General features: G+C 46.7%; 2 long non-coding RNA genes across 2 annotated transcripts in view; one reads left to right on the top strand and one right to left on the bottom strand.

The window, feature by feature from the left end:
• LOC140428731 (uncharacterized) overlaps nucleotides 1-19768 on the bottom strand; it is a 35027-nt gene that overhangs the window by 1254 nt on the left and 14005 nt on the right. The window contains exon 2 of the long non-coding RNA XR_011948842.1: nucleotides 6403-6548. This is a non-coding gene — a long non-coding RNA (uncharacterized lncRNA). The remainder of the gene's footprint in view (nucleotides 1-6402; nucleotides 6549-19768) is intronic.
• The window catches only part of LOC140428730 (uncharacterized), a 46290-nt gene that overhangs the window by 21554 nt on the left and 4968 nt on the right, over nucleotides 1-19768 (top strand). The window contains exon 2 of the long non-coding RNA XR_011948841.1: nucleotides 15491-15579. This is a non-coding gene — a long non-coding RNA (uncharacterized lncRNA). The remainder of the gene's footprint in view (nucleotides 1-15490; nucleotides 15580-19768) is intronic.

The following is a 19768-nucleotide window of genomic DNA, read 5'->3' as shown; positions in this document are numbered from 1 at the left end:
TGCCGATCATATCAAGCAGCACGTCCCTTTGGCTGTTCGCAGCAGGAAAGTGTGGACCATACCCAACAAGCCCATGCTTACAAAACTCACAACACAATGTCCAACAGTGTTCTCCAAACATGATTCCAGCTAATTTAAAATGCAAATAAGGACCGTAAAGCTCCTTTGTCACTTTGGAATGAATTGTGTGCTGTGCACAATCCTCTCAGTACCACCTGGTGACTGGGCAGAAGACGATCCTGAAGGTAAGTTCCTCTTTATTTTTATGGGACTGGGCAAAAGCAGTTCAGTTCCTGGTTCCACTAAACCAACCTAAGATACTGTGAGTCTCAATCCTCACGTTGACACTGAAGCCACTAAGTCTACCAGTTGGAGCTGAAGTGAGATGGTTCCCAATATTGCAGGAGTCTGGAGTTGGTGGGTTACCCAGGGGCTCTCAATACCTGACCACAGCCTGCCCTCATGATGCTAATTGACTAATAATGAAGCAGTCCATGTCCAAATGCAACAAGACCTGGACAATATCCAGGCTTGGGCTGATAGTGGCAAGTTACATTCGTGGCACACAAGTGCAGGACAATGACCATCTCCGACAAGAGAGGATCTAACCATCGCTCCTTATCATTCAATGGCATTACCATCACTGAATCCCTCACAATCAACATCCTGCGGGTTACCATTGATTAGAAACTGAACTATACGAGCCACATTAATGCTGTGGCTACCAGGGCAGGTCAAAGGCTAGGAATCCAAGGCGAGCAACCCACTTCCTGATCCTCCCAAAGCCTGTCCACCATCTACAAGGCACAAGTCAGGAGTGTAATGGAATACTCTCCACTTGCCTGGATGAGTGCAACTCAAACAACACTCAAGAAGCTTGACACCATTCAGGACAAAGCAGCCCACTTTATTGTCCCTCCTTCCACAAACATTCAAACCCTCCACCACCGACGAACAGTGGCAGCCATGTGTACCATCTACAAGATGCACTGCAGTAACTCACCAAGGTTCCTTAGACAGCACCTTGCAAACTCATGACCACTATCATCAAGAAGGACAAGAACAGCAGATACCTGGGAACCACACCACTTGGATGTTCCCCTCCAAGTCACTTACCACCCTGACTTGGAAATATATCGCCATTCCTTCACTGTCGCTGGGGCAAAATCCTGGGACTCCCACCCTAACAGCACAGTGAGTGTACCTACACCTCTGTGCAGCGGTTCAAGAAGGCAGCTCACCTCCACCTTCTGAAGGGCAACTAGAGTTGGGCAATAAATGCTGGCCTAACCAGCGACACCCACATCCCGTAAATGAATAAAAAAATAAAATAAACTTGGTTATTCTAATGATTCTGATACTCTCACAGGCACTTAACTGGGCAGCGTCAGGCCTTTCCTGGGATCAAGAAGTCCTACTTGACGAGAGCTGCCAGCCAGTCATTGCTCAGCAGCGATACCAGGGAGGCCGTTTCTGCTGCTGGGACTATACCCACCTGAGGGTCTGGATTGCCGGTGAACCCAAGCACAGATGAGTGATGGCAGGAAGGTTATTGCTGGGTGTGGTTTCTGAGCAACTCTTCCTCCTTTTGGGTCCCTTGATCAGGCACTGAACGTCTTTGAACTTTGGTCCTGAACCTCCAGCCTCCTGGTTGGTTAAATGTCCCCAGCCACCAAACCCGTTATAGGGAAGAGCATTAAATTTTGCCCAACATTTCTGGACAATGTCCTTTTTTCAAAATTTTGCTTTAATTTCAAATTCTCACCTCCTCTGTATTTGCTAACCGTCTGAACTCTCTACACTCCTTCTATTCTGATATCTTATACATGGGTGGCACGGTGGCACAGTGGCTAGCACTGCTGCCTCACAGCTCCTGGGACCCGGGTTCAATTCCAGCCTCGGATCGCTGTCTGTGTGGAGTTTGCACTTTCTCCCTGTGTCTGCGTGGGATTCCTCCGGGTGCTCCAGTTTCCTCCCACAGTTCAAAGGGGTGTGGGTTAGGTGGATTTGCCATGCTAAATTGCCCCTTAGTGTAAAAAAGATTAGGTGGGGTTTCTGGGTTACAGGGATAGGGTGGAGGTGTGGGTTTAAGTAGGGCGTTCTTTACAAGGGTCGGTGCAGACTCGATGGACTGAATGTCCTCCTTCTGCACTGTTGATTCTATGATCCCTGATTGTGTCAGCTTTCTCAACTCTCTTTCCTCCTTTAAGACACACCTATCTCTTTGAATTAAGGTTTGGTTGTTTGTCCTAATTTGTTTACATGGTTCAATGTCAAATTTTGTTTGGCAATGTTCTTTGCCTTACGTTGCCTTGGGACATCCTGCTACTTTAAGGGCACTATATAAATGCAAGCACTTGTTGTTGGAATGAGATTTGACACGCAAAATTCACCAGGCCTTCTCCTGACACTAGTAAACAGCTGGTGCCCAGCTGGCTGAAGTCTGCTCAGGAGGAAACTCCAGGCTGGCTCTCGAGTTTCAGACAGGGTGACTGCAGGTCCCACTCTGCGCTACTTGCACCAACAGAAGGGATTTAGGGGGCAGTGACTTTGTCCTACAGGCCACACTGCACGCTGGCCATTGGCATTGCTAATGTCAGCAAGAGCAATGTCGGTGGTATTGTGGTTTGAGGTCACACCAATCTGTGACAATGAACTTTAAGATTATTTTAAACTGCCGTCACGTTAAAGCGTTTCCATCACCACTTGAGACCAACCAACAGTCTGGCTTCTGTTTGGAGTTCAGAGTCAGAATCAGATTGCTGAAACCATATTCACCATGAACTATCATTGATAAACTGAAAGCCTCGGCCAGTGGGTAAAAAAGGAGTGTTAATTTGTCACTTTGAAAAATTCACAAGTGCTGTCCTGTAAAAAAAAGCTCCATATTTTGATTAGCCCAGATTTCTGAATTAAATTCACGTTGGTGTCTATTACTCTTCTTTTCATCTTTATCTTGCAATTACAGAAAGAAAAAAAATAACCAGACCCCTGTCAGAAGTAGAAAATTCCACGCCTTACCTACCCTGAGGAAGAGTTATGCTGGAACCTTGGCTGAAAAGCAAACCAGCTCTCCACTTTCCAAATATTATTAGCGTGTTTACCCCTCCAGCTGTAATCTTTCATGGTTACTCTGCTTTCCCTCCACGTCTAATCCTTTGTGGCTGTTGCAGTTCCCCCGCCCACCTCACTGACTAGCTCCTTGTCTAATCCAAAGGTGTATTTTATTTTATTTCATAGGATTAATTTCCCCTGGCGAGACTTCAAGTAGCAGTTGACAGGAAGTGAATAGTCAATTTAAGGGTGAGGTTCTACTGCCAGCAGTTTCAACTTCACAACAACATGAATGTGACAGAGTAATTCCAGACTTGGGGCCTGACCTGACTCGAGTCGGGGGCAGTGTGAGACCCCTGGAGGAAGCTACTTGGCTTCACTTTGGGTGAATACCATATGGACTGTAACTACCATGTAGTGTGAAACCTAATTTAAAAAGTGCTCAGAGGATGTTTTTGACCCTTTGAACATATTCTAGAGTTTATTTAAACGTTCTGGCGGACTATTTCTTCCTGCTGTGCCCTCTTATAGATTTTAAATTTACTTGCTGAGGATAGAGGTCAAGGCCCACGTGGGTACATGTCCATGCTCAAAACTGTCTCCTAATTTGGGGAGTCTGATCCACAATCAGGCAGCATAAACAAGATCCTTGCTGCAGATCAATAACTACCAATCTAAGGTTGGTGAATACAACGTTAATGATAAGAACTTAAGAAATAGGAGCAGCAGAGACCATATGGTCTCCTGAGCCTGCTCCGCCATTCAGTATGATCATGAATGATTTTCTGCCTCAACTCCACTTTTCTATCTCTGCCCACATCCCTTGATTTCCTGGGAGATCAAAAATCCATCTATTCCAGCTTTGAATACACTCAATGATGGAGCACCCGCAACCCTCTGGGATTAAAAAAAAATCCAAAGATTCACAACCCCTTGAATGAATTAAGACATTTCTACTAATTTCAGAGCAAAATGATCGAGCTCTTATTCTGAATTCGCGCCTCTAAATTCCCCAGCTGTGGAAGCTACCTCTCAGAGTTCACCCTTTCAAACCCCTTCAGAGTCTTGAGTATTTCAATGGGATCACCTCTCATTTTTCTAAATTCCAGAGAGTATAGGCCCAATCATAGGACAATTCTCTCATTTCCAAAAATCAGGCGAGTGAATTCTGCTGTACCATCTCCAGGATTATAGCCTTCCTTAGAAATGAAGTACAAAACTGCCACAGTCTCACTAAAGCCATGTGGCTGGTTTAGCTCAGCTGGTTGGACAGCTGGTTTGTGATACAGCACAGCATGGGTTCAATTCCCATTAAAGCCTTTTCAACCTTGGCCCTCACCTGAGGTGTGGTGGTCCTCAGGTTAAATCACCCCCAGTCTGTGGTCATCTGGGATTATGGCAACTTTCCTTATTGTTTTTACAACTATAGCATGTTCTGGTACTTAAGTCTCCTTGCAACAAAGGTCATTTGACATTTAGCTTCCTAATTGCTTGCTGCACTTGTATGCTAACATTCTGTGTTGTTTGTACAAGTACACTCAAGTTTCTCTGAACATCAGTGCTTAAGTTTCACGCCTTTTAAATAATAATCTGCTTTTTAAATCTTATTACCAATATGAATAACCTCAAATCTCCCACATTATACTCCACTTGCCACCTTCATGTTCGCTCGCGTAATCTATCTATATCTCTTTGCAACCTCTTTGTGTCATCCACACAGCGTTGTAACATCAGCTTTGTATTGTTAGCTTAAGTGAGTCTCCAGAAAAAAGTTCTAAATAGATAAAGGAGGTAAAGTCAACTCTTGTTGAGTTATGTTCGATAAGGCTTTATTTAGTGAAGATTGTAGTTGTGGAGTTGTTGCGCACTTTATTGAAATTTTATTTAAAGTATAGGCCAAAAGTCCACTTCAGGGTGAACATGTTATGTGTACTGACATAGCAGTGAAGTTCTGAGTGAGTGGAGCATCATATGACGTGGTATCTTATTCTGTCCTTACAGGTGGACGAATAGGATTCTGAGGCACTTTGTTGAGGAAAAGCAGGGCTGTTGCCCAGCTGCTAACCCAATGTTCTACCTCAACAAACACCATCAAAACAGTTCGACTGGTCTAAAAACAGAAAATGCTGGGAGCTCTCACAAGGCTAGATAGCATCTCTGAAGACAAATCTGTGGAGAGAAAAACAAAGGATGGGATTTTCCAGTCCCATCAACTACCGGGATAGTCCAGTCCTGCTGAAAGTCAATGGACTTTTGAGAGGCCCGCAGGGCTGGAAAATCATGGCCAAAGTTAATGGTTTAGGCCGATGACTTGTCCTCACCTACCCGCCCCCCCACAAGGCTCCACATTCAATGGATCATCTTCCGCAATTTCTACAACCTTCAAATACACCTTTGCCTCACCCCCTCCCCATTTATCATTCCAAAGTGACTATTTCCTTTGTAACATCCTGGTCCACTCCTCAATCACCCCTCAACCTCTCCAACTTCTCCCTTTCCCATGGCAACTTTCCCATGCGAACATAGGAGATGCAATGCCTGGCTCTTTTACCTCCTTCCTTCCCACCTTGCAGGTGAGAAGCGTGTATCTCTTTCAGCTTACTGTACAGTATTTCTGATCACAACGTGGGGAGACCCAACCAAAATCACTTTGCGAAACATCTCTATTCATTTCGCATTCTATTCATTTGCTTTGTTTGGCCCCTTGTTCTGCACTATAACCAATCGCTGTTTGTCGATGTATCATTTGTCAATGTTCTCTGTTGATTATTCTTTTTGTCTACTATGTACGTACTGTGTACGTTCCCTCAGCCGCAGAAAAATACTTTTCACTGTACTTCGGTACATGTGATAATAAATCAAATCAAATCAAAAGGGTGACCCTGAACCTCTGGTCGCCTATCATAGTAAGTCGCCATCCCACTCCCACTCTGATCTCTCTGTGCTCAGCCCCCTACACTGTTTCAATGAAGCTCAATGCAAGCTCGAGGAACAGCCCTCTCATCTTTTGAATCTTCTGGCCTTAACACTTGAGTTCAACAATTTCAGATCATAATCACTGCTCTCATTTTCTGCTGGTAATAATTCTGCTGTTGTTACTGATAGCTCCTCTAGACACTTCTTTTAATTCTTGTCCCATTACCATCTCCTTTTATCTTGACACACCATTCCTTTTGTCATTTAATCTCTCCTGCCTTCCACCCTATCACACTTACTCTTTTGTCTTCTTCACATTTGCCTCTGTGCTTGCTTAGTACCTGTTACATGTCTAACGTTATCCAATCTGACAAAAGGTCGTCAGCCTGAAATGTTAACTATTGTTTCCCTCTCCATTGACGCTTCGCTCACCTGCTGAGTATTTCCAGCATTTTCTGTTTCAATTTCGCACTCCCAGCGTCCGCAGGATAGCTGAGCTTTCCGTTTGCAGTTTAACTTGTCATTGATTCATTTCTGTTTGTGAGATTTACTCTGCTTTCATTGTCTGTTCCATTATCCTGCAAAACAATCATGGCAATAGTTTAAAAGTGTTCCATTGGTTGTAAAATGCTTCGTGGGGGGGTGTTCCATGAAAGCTGAAATGCTCCTTCTTTACCAACTCATCTTTTGAAATCAACAGCATATCGATTTTGTAGTTGTCGCATATTTTTGAAACAACCGTCTTTGAAACGAACAGGGGAATGTAACTGGTATGTTAACCTTCCCTCTGTCACTGGCGGGTCGGGTACAGGCGGTTAAACTGAACGTGTTGCCACGATTTCTGTTTATTTTTCAATGCCTGCTGATTTTCCTGCCAAAAGCTTTTTTCAGAGAGATTGAGGGAAGGATTACGTTGTTCATATGGAGAGGGAAGGTGGCCAGAGTTAGAAAGGTGCTGCTACAGAGGGGAAGGCAGGCAGGGGGTTTGCGTCTTCCGAACCTGATGTATTACTACTGGCGGCGAATGTGGGGTAGGTGCGGAGCTGGGTAAGAGGGGTTGATTCCCAGTGGGTCAGAATGGAGGAGAGTTTGTGCAGGGGGTCAGGATTGAAAGCACTAGCAATAGCGCCGCTCCCAATAGCCCCGGGGAAATACTCAGGGAGTCCGGTAATAATAGCTTCATAGAGAATTTGGAGGCGGTTCCGCCAACACTTCGGGTTGGGGGCAAGGTCAAGGGAAATGCCGATTCGGAGTAACCACAGATTTGAGCCAGGGAGGTGGGATGGAAATTTTCGGAAATGGGAGGAGAAGGGGATTAAGACGCTAAAAGATTTGTTTCTTAGGGGTCGATTTGCAGGATTGAAGGAGCTGGAAGCGAAGTATGGGCTGGAGCAGGGAGAAATGTTTAGATACATGCAGGTTCGAGATTTTGCTAGAAAGGAGATACAGAACTTCCCGGAGGAGCCGGCCTCCACATTGCTGGAGGAGGTGCTGACTACAGGGGGACTGGAGAAGGGGGTAGTGTCAGCGGTCTACAAAGCTATTTTGGAGGAGGAGAAGGCACCGCTGGAAGAAATCAAAGCAAAGTGGGAGGAAGAGTTGGGAGAGGATATGGAGGAGGGGTTCTGGTGTGAGGTGCTCCGGAGAGTGAATGCCTCCACCTCGTACGCGAGGTTGGGGTTGATACAGCTGAAGGTAGTATACAGAGCGCACCTCACGAGGGCGAGGATGAGCCGATTCTTTGAAGGAGTAGAAGATGTATGTGAACGTTGCGAGGGGGGCCCCCGCGAATCACGTTCATATGTTTTGGTCCTGTCCCAAGCTGGAGGATTACTGGAAGGAGGTTTTTTTGGGTAATTTCTAAAGTGGTGCACGTGAAACTGGACCCGGGCCCCCGGGTGGCCATATTCGGGGTGTCGGACCAGCCAGAGTTGGAAACGGGTGCGGAGGCAGATATTGTAGCCTTCGCCTCGTTGATCGCCCGAAGGCGGATCCTGTTGGGATGGAGAGCAGCCTCTCCACCCTGTGTCCTGGCATGGCGGGGGGACCTGTTGGAATTCTTGACTCTTGAGAAGGTTAGGTTTAAACTGAGGGGAAGGATGGAGGGGTTCTACAATTCATGGGCATTATTCATTATGCACTCTCAAGAACTGGATAATATCGAACATTAGTTGGGGAGGTGGGTGGGAGGGTTGGAGGGAGGGGGGACTGTGCGCGTTAATATGTGGGTGAATGTTTTGTGTTTGGTGGGAGGATGGGATCGTTGTTATTGATATGGGGATTGACATAATTGTTACTGATTATTGTTTATTGTTGGTGGGTGTAAACTAGGGAGGAAATGCGAAAAAGGAGGAGAATAAAGAATTTTTTTTAAAAAACTGGTGTGTTAACTGCAAGTGTTAATCTGACAAACTAAGTGTCGACCTGACAAAAAATGCCTAATCCTGATTTGATCCAAATTAGCAGTCTCAATGCAAAATAAAATTCCATCTATTTCGTTCGTCTGAAGCGAGCAAATGTTATATGCCATTGTTGCATTTTGCCAGTAGGTGTCACCAGTTACCTTTTTTTTGAAGCCATGATCTATGCTTGGGGTAGCGTGATGATACTGACGACATTCTAAACAGTGACATGTCTGAACTGATAAATACAGTATGAGAGCTAGCTTCTCCACAGTTATTTCTGGGTTCAGTGCTTAAAACATAGGCCGGCATGAAACATTTATTCATTTTTTGTTTAGGCCCAGAATTTGTGGTTGTACTAATGGCAGAACTGTCAGCATTTGCCATCTTTACAGTGCAAAACTGACAACTTCTGGTGTCCGCACATGTGCAGTCAAATGCCGAAATCTGGAAGTTGCTGTCAGTAACACTTTTCCACAAGGCGCTCTGTTGCAATCTTTGCAGATGAAATCAACAACGAATCAGTGATTCGATGTGAAAGTTGACTTTTTACACACTGTTCTCACTGTAAGAACCAATGAAAATGGTAAGCCTCGATCAACTAGAGATAACTAAATTTTTAATGGCGTACTTAGTTATGCTGACATTTTCTTTTCTGGGATGTCACTTTTTAGAGTTATTTTTGCTTTTGCAATTTCAAGGGCCTCTTCATTTATTTAGTGGTCACTGTTAGGGATGGGTTAAGACAGGCATTGTCAAACTCGGGGGCGCGACCCGCGGGTGGGTCACGGGCGGATGTCGGGAGGGTCGCGGAGCCGTCCGTTGCGGTGCTCCTGATTGCGCAAATCCGCGCGCAACAGCCGCAACAGCCGGCTTTTAATAATGCCGGCCTAGAGCGGCCTTCAAAATGGACAGGAACAGATTTAAAAAAGTCGAACGCACTGCGCATGCGTGCCTGATCATCGGTGCGCATGCACAAACTATGCGCATGCGCACCGATGATCGGGCACGCATGCGCAGTGCGGCCGCATTTATTTTTATATGGTTGCAGCCTTTTTTTTTCAAGCTCGGGGGGCCAGAGGGACAAAGGGACTATTGGGGCCAAAGGGACCCAACACCATTACCATGATTTTTGTCAGCAACAAACAAAGTAAGAGAAAATGGTGGGTCGCGCAAGTCGGCCGGCGTGGGCCGTGAAGGTCGGCCGGCGTGGGTCGCGAAGGTCGGCCGGCGTGGGTCGCGAAGGTCGGCCGGCGTGGGTCGCGATGGTGGGCGGCGTGGGTCACGAAGGTCGGCAGGGTTGGGTCCCGAAGGTTGGCTGGTTGGTAAAAATGGGTCCCCGGAAAAAAAGTTTGAAATACACTGGGTTAAGAGACCCATATTAAGTTTATGTTAAGTATCCAATGAATATGTGAAGTGGTTGCAGGTGGCACTTGTGTTGGAGATGGAGTTTTGTGTGGAGTGTGATCAAAGAAAATAAAGGTGTTTTGAGGGAGAAGCAGAACTCTTGTCCCCTTTACCCAACAGCAGCCAAAAGCTAACAGTCTGAGTATGACATCCAGAAAAGAAAATGTCAGAACTTCGGCCATCTGAGCAGGGCTGAAAAGCCACAATGATTTCTTCCAGAGGCAAAGTAATATTTCCTCAAATGGTTCAGTGTCACCTTTTGTTTTTTAGTGCTCTTGTGAAACACCTGGGAACCTTGTTTTTTTTTAATGCTAAAGGCATTATACAAACGTATGTTGCTCTTGTTATTCACATGTCCTGCATTTTCTGCCAGACATGCCAAACTGTCACAATGTAAAATTTGGAACAAGGTTGAACATTAGAAAGCATATCCCGGGTAACGCAAGAGAAGAGGGCACCAGAAAGAATAGCAACAACAACAACTTGTGTTTGTATAGCACCTTCACCATCATAAAACAAGGTCCCAAGTTACTGCACAGGAGCATTACAGAACAAAAGATGACACCGAACTATGCAAAGCAACATTGCTTCACATGATTGACAGCTTGATCAAAGAGGGAGTTTTTCAGGAATGTCAGAAATAAGGAAAGCAAGGTAGAGAACTGGAGAGGTTTAGGGAAGGAATTCCAGAGCTCGGGGTTCGGCAGTTTGAGGCACAGCAATGAATTGTGGAGTGATTAAAATTGGGGATATTTAAGAGGCCAGAATTAGACAGGCACAGATTTCTTGGAGGATTGTGGAGCTGGAGAACATTACGATACATTGCTTAAACGGGAGACAATGTGAGTTAGTAAGCACAGCAGTGATTGGTGTGAATTAAGACATGGGCAGCAGAAATTTGGATGAGTTCAAATACATGGGAAGAATGTTGGAGACCAGTGTTGGAATAGTCAAGTCTAGGGGTAAAATGAGGTTAGAACAGCAGATGTGTTGAGACAGGGACAAAGACAGGGGACATTATGAAAGTAAAAATAGATGGTCTTGTCGTGACTATGGAGTGTCAAATATGACTCCAGACTGGTTTAATCTCAGACTTTTGACATCGGTAGCTAGGGAACAGAGTTTGGAAAGGGACTGAAAACAATATTGACGGGCGCGATTCTCCACTCCCACGCCGATTGGGAGAATCGCCTGGGCCGCCAAAATTTCCGGGGACGCCGGTCCGACGCCCTCCCGCGATTCTCCCAAGCGGCGGGAACGGCCCGGTCGGGTTTCGCGGGCCGCAGGCCGGAGAATTGCCGGAGACACCGAAAATGGCGATTTTCAAAAGTGCCCACCGATCGTCGGGCCGTCCTCTCTGAAGGAGGACCTCCTTCCTTCCGCGGCCCAGCAAGATCCGTCCCCCATCTTCTTGCGGGGCGGACTTAGAGAGGATGGCAACCACGCATGCGCGGGTTGGTGCCGGCGAACCCGCGCATGCGCGGATAACGTCCGTTATGCGGCACCAGCCGCGTCATCTATGCGGCGCCGCTTTTACGCGGGCGACAAAGCCTGTCGCGTGTAGATGACGCGGCCCCGATACTGGCCCATTGTCAGGGCCTGAATCGGTCGGGACCGGGGCCGTTCCGCGCCATCGTGAACCTCGACGGCGTTCACGACGGCGTGACCACTTCGGCGTGGGGGTGGAGAATCCCGCCCAAGGCCTTCAGTCTTCCCAATACTTAATTAGGGGGAATTTTTGTTTATCCAGTCGGATGATGGGGAGAGGTCTTGGAGAAGGATGGTGTGATCAGCTGGGTCAAAGGTTGCCTACAGGTCAGAGGATTAGAAGGGATAGTTTACCATTTTCACAATCACATTGAATATCAGATAGTTTCATGGTGCAGACTGTCCATTTAGAAGATAAAGCTGGCCAGTTTTAGGCATTTGGCAACCCCATATGTCTACCTGTTTGAGTTGGTTCTATGAACCTAGAAGACTGAAAACATCTATTATTGTACACCATTGTAACTCGTAACTCTGTTTATATTGTGACTTTAGTGTAATACAATGCCTCAAGGTGTTTCGCAGGGACATGATCAAACAGATTTATGACACTGGTTTACATCAGGAGATATTAGGACATGTTGGTCAGAATAGATGGCTTTAAAGACTGTCTTTATATATATATATAGGCAAAGAGATTTAGGGAGGGAATTCAGAGCTTTGGGTCCAGGTAGCTGAAGGCATGGCCAATGGTTGAAATGTAAGTCCTATTATGATTGTAAACAGGTTACGAAATTCCAATAATTTCCCTTTTCCCAAGCAGTGACTATCTACCTTAATTGAACCTGAATCATTTTCAGGTCTACTCAGAGACCCTAATTCGGACTTGACTACATTAGTATAATTACTCAGCACCGAGGTTTCCTGATTGGTGCAAATGACAAGGCTCCTCAAGGAGGGAGGTTGGAGTGAACAGTTTTTGTTTAACTTAGACAGAAATGATCTCTATATGAAAATACTCCCTTTACAGCATGAGAGCCTGCCCTGAGGGGACTGAGGCAGTGGAAAGACCTCTACGACAACTGTGTAAATGTGTCAAGTGTAATCATTTTTCTGTAGATTAATGTATTTAAATGCAAAGAATGATTACAGCTTACAGAAGTCAGTGTGGAGAGTATGGCTATTTCAAATAATGCTATACCTCCGTGGAATTACAGTTCTTCCCTGCTACTTTTAAAATTAATTGTTTTTTAAATATACATTTATTTATGTTTTTCGGAAACCCGTACCATTTCCTGATAGCGAGCCAGGCTCTATTTCTGTATACCCCAAACCTCAATATATCCCAAACCTCACTCCATCCTCAAACCTTAATATATCCCAAACCTCACTACACTCCATCATACCTCATTATATTGCAAACCTCAATGTGCTCCTCATATCTTGATGTACCGCAAAACATTAATTCATCACCATTTCTCAATATACAGCCCAAAACATCATTTACCCCATAAGTTGATATTCTCCATACTTATATATATCTCTATACCTCCGAATATCCCTCATATCCCTCATGGGTGCGCCCCATATTTTGAATATGCCCATACCTCCATTTACTCCAGAAGTCTATCTGTCCCTTTACCTCGATGCACTTACATACGACAATGTACTCCCATACCTCGATATATCATCTTACTTCAATGCATCCCTATACAGTTTTACAGCACAACCGAAATCAGGATTTTACTGTGATTCAGTACAACTTCTCCTTTCTTGCTGTCCAGCAATTGAAGACAGCGGGATGGCAATGAGATAGCCGACTTCTGTGATCAGTTCAGTATATATCATAAAAAATACCAGGGCTACGTCTTTTCAGTTGCCTGCGGAAGGAGAGCACCATTACTATCCTATAATTTAAATATTGATTAAGATTTACCAAAAGGTTCTGTAAATTTATTGTCTCCTGCATGAAATTGATTTCTAGAATGCGATGTGTCATTCCTGCAATCCCTCTAAGCATGGTGTGGTACTGTGCTATAGACTAGTATGACTGTAGTTTCTTGGTAAAAGATCTCCTTCCCTTTCCCCTCACCTATCTCTCTCCCTGTTTTTAAGTGTGTCATCAATGCATCATAAAAATTGATTGTCATTTGCAGATTTAAAAGTCTAATGGTTTGAGGACCTTTTTGATGCTCAAGATTTCACCTGTGAAACTTTTGGGAATCTTTGTGAACTGCACATGTTGGCAATGCAGATTCCAGGCTGGCGGTGAAGCTGAATCTCAACCAGAATGCTTGTGAATTGCTACAATGGGCTTCAGTATCCCTGGAGGAGGGAGGTTTGCAATAAATCCATTCATCGTCATTGGACGGTGATTGGAAGCTGAATAGTGTGTGTACCTGTGGAGATGTAGTGAAAGGAAAGCACTGGGTTTACCTTTGACACTCTTCAAGTTCAAATAGGCAGTCTGCACCCACGCATGAAAAGTAGCCACTGGGCAAGTGAAGAAATGAAAGTCGCCATAGTCCCAGATGACCATCGGCTGCTTTTCCCTTTGAGGGGGAGGGCTGACTGGTGGTGATTTAACCTGAGGATCATCCCACCTCAGGTGAGGAGCAAGGTTGAGAAGGCAGAGCCTTTATGAATAATCTCAGCCAGTACGGGAATTAAACCTCCGCTGATGGCCTTGCTCTGCTTCACAAACCAGCTGGCGAGACAACTGAGATAAGCTTGAGTCACCACCTTCACAAGAGAGTGGGTCATTGGAAAACAAAGGTAATGTGTAACTTGTTTCACTTCACAAAAGGGCTTTGTCTCTTAATAATCAAACAAAACAACCTATTCAGTAATGATACATTCTGATGATCACAGTGGAATTGATGTCACACCCAAAAAGAGTGAGGGAAATGTTTTCTACTTTTTTAGACTAGTTATGTTAAATTTGACAGCACTAATCCTGTCCCAATGTATCATGTGGGATGCTCATTAACAAGCCTGTATGATTCTTTGGACTCCCTTGAATGGATCCTATGTGCTATTATTGAATTTAATGATAATTATATTTGACCAGAAACGGGTATAGCAGCTTCAAGTCTCACCCATTTGGAGTGAGCATCGTTAATTTCAGTTTGGAAATGTGATCCTTTTGATATATTCTGCTCTTTTTGATCATAAAAGTCATCCCTAAAATACCTCCAATATTGACTGCTTTGTCACTTATTATGCCTCACAGGCTTGCGAGTCAAAATGTTGATAAAAGCATATTTTACTGTTTGAGTTAGCCAAACAATAAAAAGGCGTGGGTAAATTTCATAAAAGTGTACAGTTAAGCTTTCTGATTTAGTTGAATTGCTTGACATTTTGAAAAACTTCCAAATGTGTTTAACTATCAGGATCTAACAACATATCATCCAGGATTGGAATTTTCATTATTAATGAACCAGTTTAATTTTCTCAACAGTTAGACGTTGATTAATAAGTTCTTCATTATATCCATTGGGATTCCATCCAATCCCTTCTGTAAGATGCAGCCTCTATATGCAGTTCATGTGCACAGATCAAAGTACTGGCACCAGATTCGCTACAGCATGGCAGGATGCAGTCATACTGACTAGACACTTTAGGATCACAGTGTATTTCTTAGCATCATTTGTGCGCTTTTTGTCTTGTTAAAGTAGCTTTAAGTTTTACTTATCGTCCTTATTTACTGTTCTCAACAGAGGTTGCACTGCACCAACAGTGTGGGGCAAGTGGGGAAGGGGAATGTTCTGAAGGAAACAATGGCAGCAGAAAATATTTTCTACTCTTAATGGTAATGGATAAATTAAAAATGTTTACTTTTGCAGGTAGTCAAATTCAGGTGTTTTAATGCCTGAATTATGTTTTACATGAGCAGACAGCTAAACTCAATTTAGAAAAAAAAAATGAAACTAATTGCTATGAATGTAGAAATCTTAGGGCAGAATTGCATTGGTCGCTATGGCGTGATTATTTTCAATCTACCATTCCCAAAGTGTGAAGCTTTATGCCATGAGCATTAAGTCATGATGCTTACCTCAGTATATTGTATATGAATCAAATTTGTAAGTAGGTTTGTGTAGTTGTCGTCTGGCCAGTGTTACTAGTGAAATGTATTTACTATTTTCCTCAACGCTGACTGGAGGGAATGTTTGTGAACCCACTCAGCATATCACATATTGGGTGGAATTTTCTCTTTTTTTTCCCAGAGTATCAAGTTCGGAGGGAAAAGTGGTGTGTGGCCTGCCGACTGCGTTGCCGCCGAATTTTTAAACACTCTGAAAACAAAATGCTAGAGGTGGGTCCACAATGCCATGTTGGCGAGGGCGGGCTCATTCGCCTTGGCTCCTGACTAAAAGGTTCTCACTATTTGGCAGCACCGTAAGGGATGCGGCTGATGCTGCTGCTGCCGCCATGAATGCACCCACCTGTGGCCCAAGATTTCCAAAGGGTCCAGGCCACAGTTGAGTAATGGCGGGTAAGGGATCATGGGGTAAAAGGGGGAGCAGCGTTGGCAGTGAGGGCAGGGGCCTGGCTCTCAGCGAGACGCCCTTCCAATGGTGATCCCATGATCAGCCCCTTTGAATGAGGGATGTTCCCCCTGCCCACAAGCGACCCTGACAGGGTTGGCACTTCGATCTTTCTGCATAGTAAGTCCCTGACCGCCACTAGGTGAGTACCAGTGGTGGTTGTCATGATATTCAAACACACACATCATGATGGACACACTGACAGGCAAATCAGAGTACACAACACCACAACCAATCACAGACAAGAACACCAACCACATAAAAAGCACGAGCACGACACCTGGAGGTCAGTAGGTCTGGGGAGAAGGAAGCATGAAAGAGCTGTTGAAACACCACAAGCAGGGAGCCCCCCACGTGCAGAGTGCAAAGACCAAGTTGTAAATAGTGAGTTTAAATAAACAAGCGTTGTACCATATGCAACTGTGTTGGCTCTTCTGTGTGTTAGAACACCCAACACCACATGGTACAGGAGTGGATCGATACCTGCCTACCAACCTGCCATTCTGGACATGGACCACACCGGCAAACCGCAGCCGATGCAAGTCACGGGGAACCTAGGCACCAACTGGAAGCTCTACAGGCAGCGATTTGACCTGTACATCCGTGCCACCGAAAAACAGAATGTCTCGGATGATTCGAAGATTGCAATGCTCCTCTTCTACGCAGGCCCCCACCCAAATGATGTCTTTAATTCACTGGTGTTCGAGGAAGGCGAAAACCAGGCCAAATATGACACGGTCATCCTCAAACTGGACCAGCACTTTCAAACTGAAGTAAACGAAACTTTCGAAAGATACATCTTTCAGCAACGCCTGCAAGGTAAGGAGGAGCTTTTTCAACCCTTTTTGACGCACCTCCGGATTCTGGCGCAGTCCTGCGGTTACGGCACCACCACAGAGTCCATGATCAGGGACCAGATTGTTTTTGGCGTTGCCTCCAGTGGCCTACGCCAGCAGCTTCTTAAAATAAAGAGCCTCACCTTAGCGTCTGCTGTGGAAGCCTGTGTCCTCCATGAAAATGCTACCTGCCGTTTTGCCCGATTTCAGGCGTCCGAGTTGGCACGGAGGGGGTCCCCAGCCGTCGAATCGGCAAGCCAGGCCGCCCACGACGTTGAACGCATCCAGGCCGTCGATTTCTTCCCGCCCCACGGCCCGGACGACAGCGGCCGCTTCCCGCGCTTTTCGCGGTCTCCCGCGCAGGTGCGCGCCAAGAATAACGGCCACAACGAGGGACGCACTGCGCAGGCGCGCCCACCGCAAGATCGCACTGCGCATGCGCAGTGGCGCAACGAACGCCGTGACGTCATGACGTGCAGCAAGTGTGGAGGTCTACACTTAAAAGGGCAATGTCCTGCAAAATACCAACAGTGCAACAGATGTGCCATGATAGGCCACTACGCAGCCCGCTGTCGTGCGGCTCAACCCATGGATCCGGCGCATCCTCGACAACCTCGCACACGAGTCAGGACCGTCCAGCCCACGCATCAAGACTTCCAGTTAAGTGATGCAGATGACCAGGATGACTTCAGAGTTGCCGTCATTGATGTCAACAAGGTCAATGCCATCAATCCAGACGATGAGTGGTGTGCCACCCTGACGGTCAACCGATCGCGCGTCGCCTTCCGTCTGGACACCGGCGCATCCGCCAACCTGATTGCTTACTCTGCAGTCCAGGCCATGAAGGTCAAACCACTCATCACACCATCCCGGCTTAAGATGGTTGACTATAACGGGAACGTTATCCCGTCCGTAGGATCTTGCCAGCTACAGGTGACTCACAAGAGGTACACGGCCACACTCCCCTTTGAAGTTGTGGGCTCATCAAAGGACTCGTTACTGGGCGCACAAGCGTGTAAGGTCCTTCACCTGGTACAGCGCATCATGTCTCTCTCTCCAGATGAGATATCCGACTTCCCGGATGCTGAGTTCCACGCGAATCTCCATTCCCTCCTCGCTCACAACCAGGAGGTTTTTGAAGGCATGGGGACATTGCCACACACGTACAAGATTCGACTCAGACCGGACGCCATCCCTGTCGTTCACGCACCTCGCAGGGTTCCTGCGCCTCTCAAAGACCGCCTCAAGGCACAACTGCAGATTCTTCAGGACCAAGGGGTCCTATCCAAGGTCACGGAGCCCACGCCATGGGTCAGCTCCATGGTCTGTGTAAAGAAGCCCTCTGGCGAGCTCCGTATATGTATAGATCCAAAAGATCTCAACAGACGCCAGCCAATCTGGTATTGGAGCGGTACTCCTGCAAAAAGACAGCACGTCATCATGGGCCCCGGTTGCGTATGCCTCACGAGCCATGACCCCTACCGAACAGCGCTACGCGCAAATCGAAAAAGAATGCCTGGGCTTGTTAACTGGACTGGACAAGTTCCACGACTATGTGTATGGCCTGCCACGATTCACGGTCGAAACTGACCACCGCCCCCTGGTCAACATCATTAACAAAGACCTGAACGACATGACTCCTCGCCTCCAGCGCATCTTACTCAAACTCAGGAGGTACGATTTTGAACTGATCTACACTCCGGGGAAGGAACTCATAGTGGCGGACACTCTTTCCCGAGCAGTGAGCACACCACCAGATGCGGAGGGGTTCGTGCGTCAAATTGAGGCACACGTGACTCTGACAGCAGCAAATATGCCAGCTGATGATCCTTGTCTGGCCCACATACGCGCAGAGACGGCGACTGACCCTCTGCTGCAGCGAGTGATGCGCCACATGACGGAAGGGTGGCTAAAAGGGCAGTGCCCCCAGTTTTATAATGTGCGAGATGATCTCACCAATATAGACGGGGTCCTTATGAAATCGCATAGGATCGTCATTCCACACAGTGTGCGCCAGATGATTCTTCGTCAACTACACGAAGGCCACTTGGGTGTCGAAAAATGCAGACGAAGGGCCCGGGCGGCGGTATATTGGCCGGGTATTAATGAAGACATAGCCAACATGGTGCTCAACTGCACAACCTGTCAGAGGTTTCAGCCGGCGCAACCTCCGGAAACACTTCTACCACACGAGATGGTGACGTCCCCCTGGGCGAAGGTGGGTGTTGACCTATTTCACGCGCTCGGCAGAGATTACATTGTTATTATAGACTACTTCTCAAACTACCCGGAAGTCATGCCTCTCCATGATCTGACGTCGTCCGCAGTCATTGGGGCCTGCAAGGAAACGTTTGCTCGCCATGGCATTCCAAGGACTGTCATGTCAGACAATGGACCTTGTTTTGCCAGCCGTGAATGGTCGTCCTTTGCCGCAGCATATGGTTTCACTCATGTGACATCCAGCCCTCTGCATCCACAATCGAACGGGAAGGCTGAAAAGGGTGTCCACATCGCAAAGCGGCTCCTGTGCAAGGCGGCTGATGCCGGATCGGACTTTAACCTTGCCTTGCTGGCCTATCGATCGGCCCCGTTATCCACGGGCCTCTCGCCAGCGCAGCTACTAATGGGTCGCTCCCTCAGGACGACGGTACCTTCCGTCCTGGCACCGACAACAGACCATGAGGCGGTTCTTCGGGACATGCAACTGCAGCGTGATCGCCAGAAAGGTCGGTACGACACACGAGCGACGGACCTGCCCCCCCTGTCCTCCGGAGACAAAGTACGCGTCCATCAACCGTATGGTGGCTGGTCAGCACCGGCCGAAGTCCTCCGACAAGTGGCTCCCCGCTCGTTCCTGGTTCGCATGCCGGATGGTTCCGTGCGTCGCCGCAATCGGCGCGCCCTTCGCCGACTTCCACGTTCACAGCCACACAACACGCCAGATCCTCAACAGGCTTCCGAGGATGACTTTGTGGAGCTGCCGCACATCACGCCCTTTCCATCGCCACCCATGGCCATGCCTGCACAGCAGCCGGTGGTTCTTGATCCACCCTTAAGGCGGTCAACCCGAATTCGTCGCAAACCCATTAGAATGGACTTATAATACAGTTCATATGTTTAA

This window comes from Scyliorhinus torazame, chromosome 8 (assembly GCF_047496885.1).
Source record: "Scyliorhinus torazame isolate Kashiwa2021f chromosome 8, sScyTor2.1, whole genome shotgun sequence".
NCBI lineage: Eukaryota > Metazoa > Chordata > Chondrichthyes > Carcharhiniformes > Scyliorhinidae > Scyliorhinus > Scyliorhinus torazame.
This window is presented reverse-complemented; position numbering and strand designations above follow the sequence as displayed.